At 43.9% G+C, this 5,000-nt stretch overlaps 14 non-coding genes and 5 pseudogenes across 14 annotated transcripts; all 19 read left to right on the plus strand.

The window, feature by feature from the left end:
- Positions 1-68: 68 nt before the first annotated feature.
- Positions 69-177, plus strand: LOC132967054 (5S ribosomal RNA; annotated as a pseudogene).
- Positions 178-296: 119 nt separating this feature from the next.
- Positions 297-415, plus strand: LOC132967063 (5S ribosomal RNA). The gene has a single exon (XR_009670592.1). It is a non-coding gene; the product is annotated as a 5S ribosomal RNA (ribosomal RNA).
- A 120-nt stretch (positions 416-535) lies between these two features.
- Positions 536-654, plus strand: LOC132967064 (5S ribosomal RNA). Its single transcript, XR_009670593.1, has one exon. It is a non-coding gene; the product is annotated as a 5S ribosomal RNA (ribosomal RNA).
- A 352-nt stretch (positions 655-1,006) lies between these two features.
- On the plus strand, positions 1,007-1,125 carry LOC132967073 (5S ribosomal RNA). The gene has a single exon (XR_009670601.1). It is a non-coding gene; the product is annotated as a 5S ribosomal RNA (ribosomal RNA).
- Positions 1,126-1,244: 119 nt separating this feature from the next.
- On the plus strand, positions 1,245-1,363 carry LOC132967045 (5S ribosomal RNA). Its single transcript, XR_009670590.1, has one exon. It is a non-coding gene; the product is annotated as a 5S ribosomal RNA (ribosomal RNA).
- Positions 1,364-1,485: 122 nt separating this feature from the next.
- Positions 1,486-1,594, plus strand: LOC132967058 (5S ribosomal RNA; annotated as a pseudogene).
- Positions 1,595-1,714: 120 nt separating this feature from the next.
- LOC132967047 (5S ribosomal RNA) lies at positions 1,715-1,823 on the plus strand (annotated as a pseudogene).
- A 119-nt stretch (positions 1,824-1,942) lies between these two features.
- Positions 1,943-2,061, plus strand: LOC132967065 (5S ribosomal RNA). The gene has a single exon (XR_009670594.1). It is a non-coding gene; the product is annotated as a 5S ribosomal RNA (ribosomal RNA).
- Positions 2,062-2,181: 120 nt separating this feature from the next.
- Positions 2,182-2,300, plus strand: LOC132967067 (5S ribosomal RNA). The gene has a single exon (XR_009670595.1). It is a non-coding gene; the product is annotated as a 5S ribosomal RNA (ribosomal RNA).
- Positions 2,301-2,420: 120 nt separating this feature from the next.
- On the plus strand, positions 2,421-2,539 carry LOC132967080 (5S ribosomal RNA). The gene has a single exon (XR_009670608.1). It is a non-coding gene; the product is annotated as a 5S ribosomal RNA (ribosomal RNA).
- A 354-nt stretch (positions 2,540-2,893) lies between these two features.
- Positions 2,894-3,012, plus strand: LOC132967074 (5S ribosomal RNA). The gene has a single exon (XR_009670602.1). It is a non-coding gene; the product is annotated as a 5S ribosomal RNA (ribosomal RNA).
- A 119-nt stretch (positions 3,013-3,131) lies between these two features.
- Positions 3,132-3,250, plus strand: LOC132967070 (5S ribosomal RNA). Its single transcript, XR_009670598.1, has one exon. It is a non-coding gene; the product is annotated as a 5S ribosomal RNA (ribosomal RNA).
- A 122-nt stretch (positions 3,251-3,372) lies between these two features.
- LOC132967081 (5S ribosomal RNA) lies at positions 3,373-3,491 on the plus strand. Its single transcript, XR_009670609.1, has one exon. It is a non-coding gene; the product is annotated as a 5S ribosomal RNA (ribosomal RNA).
- Positions 3,492-3,613: 122 nt separating this feature from the next.
- On the plus strand, positions 3,614-3,732 carry LOC132967075 (5S ribosomal RNA). The gene has a single exon (XR_009670603.1). It is a non-coding gene; the product is annotated as a 5S ribosomal RNA (ribosomal RNA).
- A 119-nt stretch (positions 3,733-3,851) lies between these two features.
- LOC132967071 (5S ribosomal RNA) lies at positions 3,852-3,970 on the plus strand. The gene has a single exon (XR_009670599.1). It is a non-coding gene; the product is annotated as a 5S ribosomal RNA (ribosomal RNA).
- Positions 3,971-4,092: 122 nt separating this feature from the next.
- On the plus strand, positions 4,093-4,201 carry LOC132967059 (5S ribosomal RNA; annotated as a pseudogene).
- A 120-nt stretch (positions 4,202-4,321) lies between these two features.
- Positions 4,322-4,430, plus strand: LOC132967055 (5S ribosomal RNA; annotated as a pseudogene).
- A 123-nt stretch (positions 4,431-4,553) lies between these two features.
- Positions 4,554-4,672, plus strand: LOC132967107 (5S ribosomal RNA). The gene has a single exon (XR_009670630.1). It is a non-coding gene; the product is annotated as a 5S ribosomal RNA (ribosomal RNA).
- Positions 4,673-4,791: 119 nt separating this feature from the next.
- LOC132967076 (5S ribosomal RNA) lies at positions 4,792-4,910 on the plus strand. The gene has a single exon (XR_009670604.1). It is a non-coding gene; the product is annotated as a 5S ribosomal RNA (ribosomal RNA).
- Positions 4,911-5,000: the final 90 nt, after the last annotated feature.

The following is a 5,000-nucleotide window of genomic DNA, read 5'->3' on the forward strand; positions in this document are numbered from 1 at the left end:
TGTCCAAAAATTCAGCCAGAATCAAGGGCATGACATCTTTAAAAGGCCCCTTTCTGCATACAATAATGGCTTAAGGACATACCACCCTGAACTCGTCAGATCTCGGAAGCTAAGCAGGGTCGGGCCTGGTTAGTACTTGGATGGGAGACCGCCTGGGAATACCAGGTGCTGTAAGCTTTTTCATTTTTTTGATCATGTTTTTTTTTATCATATAGAGACATATTCACATGTCCAAAAATTCAGCCAGAATCAAGGGCATGACATCTTTAAAAGGCCCCTTTCTGCACACAATAATGGCTTACGGCCATACCACCCTGAACACGCCCGATCTCGTCCGATCTCGGAAGCTATGCAGGGTCGGGCCTGGTTAGTACTTGGATGGGAGACCGCCTGGGAATACCAGGTGCTGTAAGCTTTTTCATTTTTTTGATCATATGTTTTTTTTATCATATAGAGACATATTCACATGTCCAAAAATTCAGCCAGAATCAAGGGCATGACATCTTTAAAAGGCCCCTTTCTGCACACAATAATGGCTTACGGCCATACCACCCTGAACACGCCCGATCTCGTCCGATCTCGGAAGCTATGCAGGGTCGGGCCTGGTTAGTACTTGGATGGGAGACCGCCTGGGAATACCAGGTGCTGTAAGCTTTTTCATTTTTTTGATCATATGTTTTTTTTATCATATAGAGACATATTCACATGTCCAAAAATTCAGCCAGAATCAAGGGCATGACATCTTTAAAAGGCCCCTTTCTGCACACAATAATGGCTTAAGGACATACCACCCTGAACTTGTCCGATCTTGGAAGCTAAGCAGCGTCGGGCCTGGTTAGTACTTGGATGGGAGACCGCCTGGGAATACCAGACGCTGTAAGCTTTTTTTATTTTTTTGATCATATGTTTTTTTTTTATCATAGAGAGACATATTCACATGTCCAAAAATTCAGCCAGAATCAAGGGCATGACATCTTTAAAAGGCCCCTGTCTGCAGACAATAATGGCTTACGGCCATACCACCCTGAACACGCCCGATCTCGTTCGATCTCAGAAGCTAAGCAGGGTCGGGCCTGGTTAGTACTTGGATGGGAGACCGCCTGGGAATACCAGGTGCTGTAAGCTTTTTCATTTTTTTGATCATGTTTTTTTTTATCATATAGAGACATATTCACATGTCCAAAAATTCAGCCAGAATCAAGGGCATGACATCTTTAAAAGGCCCCTGTCTGCACACAATAATGGCTTACGGCCAAACCACCCTGAACACGCCTGATCTCGTCCGATCTCGGAAGCTAAGCAGGGTAGGGCCTGGTTAGTACTTGGATGGGAGACCGCCTGGGAATACCAGGTGCTGTAAGCTTTTTAATTTTTTTGATCATATGTTTTTTTTTTATCATATAGAGACATATTCACATGTCCAAAAATTCAGCCAGAATCAAGGGCATGATATCTTTAAAAGGCCCCTTTCTGCACACAATAATGCCTTACGTCCATACCACCCTGAACACGCCCGATCTCAGAAGCAAAGCAGGGTGGGGCCTGGTTAATACTTGGATGGGAGACCGCCTAGGAATACCAGGTGCTGTAAGCTTTTTCATTTTTTTGATCATATGTTTTTTTTATCATATAGAGACATATTCACATGTCCAAAAATTCAGCCAGAATCAAGGGCATGACATCTTTAAAAGGCCCCTTTCTGCACACAATAATGGCTTACGGCCAAACCACCCTGAACTCGTCCGATCTTGGAAGCTAAGCAGGGTCGGGCCTGGTTAGTACTTGGATGGGAGACCGCCTGGGAATACCAGGTGCTGTAAGCTTTTTCATTTTTTTGATCATGTTTTTTTTTATCATATAGAGACATATTCACATGTCCAAAAATTCAGCCAGAATCAAGGGCATGACATCTTTAAAAGGCCCCTTTCTGCACACAATAATGGCTTACGGCCATACCACCCTGAACACGCCCGATCTCGTCCGATCTCGGAAGCTATGCAGGGTCGGGCCTGGTTAGTACTTGGATGGGAGACCGCCTGGGAATACCAGGTGCTGTAAGCTTTTTCATTTTTTTGATCATATGTTTTTTTTATCATATAGAGACATATTCACATGTCCAAAAATTCAGCCAGAATCAAGGGCATGACATCTTTAAAAGGCCCCTTTCTGCACACAATAATGGCTTACGGCCATACCACCCTGAACACGCCCGATCTCGTCCGATCTCGGAAGCTATGCAGGGTCGGGCCTGGTTAGTACTTGGATGGGAGACCGCCTGGGAATACCAGGTGCTGTAAGCTTTTTCATTTTTTTGATCATATGTTTTTTTTATCATATAGAGACATATTCACATGTCCAAAAATTCAGCCAGAATCAAGGGCATGACATCTTTAAAAGGCCCCTGTCTGCACACAATAATGGCTTACGGCCATACCACCCTGAACACGCCTGATCTCGTCCGATCTCGGAAGCTAAGCAGGGTAGGGCCTGGTTAGTACATGGATGGGAGACCGCCTGGGAATACCAGGTGCTGTAAGTTTTTTCATTTTTTTGATCATATGTTTTTTTTTTATCATATAGAGACATATTCACATGTCCAAAAATTCAGCCAGAATCAAGGGCATGACATCTTTAAAAGGCCCCTTTCTGCACACAATAATGGCTTAAGGACATACCACCCTGAACTTGTCCGATCTTGGAAGCTAAGCAGCGTCGGGCCTGGTTAGTACTTGGATGGGAGACCGCCTGGGAATACCAGACGCTGTAAGCTTTTTTTATTTTTTTGATCATATGTTTTTTTTTTATCATAGAGAGACATATTCACATGTCCAAAAATTCAGCCAGAATCAAGGGCATGACATCTTTAAAAGGCCCCTGTCTGCAGACAATAATGGCTTACGGCCATACCACCCTGAACACGCCCGATCTCGTTCGATCTCAGAAGCTAAGCAGGGTCGGGCCTGGTTAGTACTTGGATGGGAGACCGCCTGGGAATACCAGGTGCTGTAAGCTTTTTCATTTTTTTGATCATGTTTTTTTTTATCATATAGAGACATATTCACATGTCCAAAAATTCAGCCAGAATCAAGGGCATGACATCGTTAAAAGGCCCCTGTCTGCACACAATAATGGCTTACGGCCAAACCACCCTGAACACGCCTGATCTCGTCCGATCTCGGAAGCTAAGCAGGGTCGGGCCTGGTTAGTACTTGGATGGGAGACCGCCTGGGAATACCAGGTGCTGTAAGCTTTTTAATTTTTTTGATCATATGTTTTTTTTTTATCATATAGAGACATATTCACATGTCCAAAAATTCAGCCAGAATCAAGGGCATGATATCTTTAAAAGGCCCCTTTCTGCACACAATAATGGCTTACGGCCATACCACCCTGAACACGCCTGATCTCGTCCGATCTCGGAAGCTAAGCAGGGTAGGGCCTGGTTAGTACATGGATGGGAGACCGCCTGGGAATACCAGGTGCTGTAAGTTTTTTCATTTTTTTGATCATATGTTTTTTTTTTATCATATAGAGACATATTCACATGTCCAAAAATTCAGCCAGAATCAAGGGCATGACATCTTTAAAAGGCCCCTGTCTGCAGACAATAATGGCTTACGGCCATACCACCCTGAACACGCCCGATCTCGTTCGATCTCAGAAGCTAAGCAGGGTCGGGCCTGGTTAGTACTTGGATGGGAGACCGCCTGGGAATACCAGGTGCTGTAAGCTTTTTCATTTTTTTGATCATGTTTTTTTTTATCATATAGAGACATATTCACATGTCCAAAAATTCAGCCAGAATCAAGGGCATGACATCTTTAAAAGGCACCTGTCTGCACACAATAATGGCTTACGGCCAAACCACCCTGAACACGCCTGATCTCGTCCGATCTCGGAAGCTAAGCAGGGTCGGGCCTGGTTAGTACTTGGATGGGAGACCGCCTGGGAATACCAGGTGCTGTAAGCTTTTTAATTTTTTTGATCATATGTTTTTTTTTTATCATATAGAGACATATTCACATGTCCAAAAATTCAGCCAGAATCAAGGGCATGATATCTTTAAAAGGCCCCTTTCTGCACACAATAATGCCTTACGTCCATACCACCCTGAACACGCCCGATCTCAGAAGCAAAGCAGGGTGGGGCCTGGTTAATACTTGGATGGGAGACCGCCTAGGAATACCAGGTGCTGTAAGCTTTTTCATTTTTTTGATCATATGTTTTTTTTATCATATAGAGACATATTCACATGTCCAAAAATTCAGCCAGAATCAAGGGCATGACATCTTTAAAAGGCCCCTTTCTGCACACAATAATGGCTTACGGCCAAACCACCCTGAACTCGTCCGATCTTGGAAGCTAAGCAGGGTCGGGCCTGGTTAGTACTTGGATGGGAGACCGCCTGGGAATACCAGACGCTGTATGCTTTTTTTATTTTATTGATCATATGTTTTTTTTTTATCATAGAGAGACATATTCACATGTCCAAAAATTCAGCCAGAATCAAGGGCATGACATCTTTAAAAGGCCCCTGTCTGCAGACAATAATGGCTTACGGCCATACCACCCTGAACACGCCCGATCTCATTCGATCTCAGAAGCTAAGCAGGGTCGGGCCTGGTTAGTACTTGGATGGGAGACCGCCTGGGAATACCAGGTGCTGTAAGCTTTTTCATTTTTTTGATCATGTTTTTTTTTATCATATAGAGACATATTCACATGTCCAAAAATTCAGCCAGAATCAAGGGCATGACATCTTTAAAAGGCCCCTTTCTGCACACAATAATGGCTTACGGCCATACCACTCTGAACACGCCCGATCTCGTCCGATCTCGGAAGCTATGCAGGGTCGGGCCTGGTTAGTACTTGGATGGGAGACCGCCTGGGAATACCAGGTGCTGTAAGCTTTTTCATTTTTTTGATCATATGTTTTTTTTATCATATAGAGACATATTCACATGTCCAAAAATTCAGCCAGAATCAAGGGCATGACATCT

This window comes from Labrus mixtus, unplaced genomic scaffold (assembly GCF_963584025.1).
Source record: "Labrus mixtus unplaced genomic scaffold, fLabMix1.1 SCAFFOLD_47, whole genome shotgun sequence".
Lineage (NCBI taxonomy): Eukaryota > Metazoa > Chordata > Actinopteri > Labriformes > Labridae > Labrus > Labrus mixtus.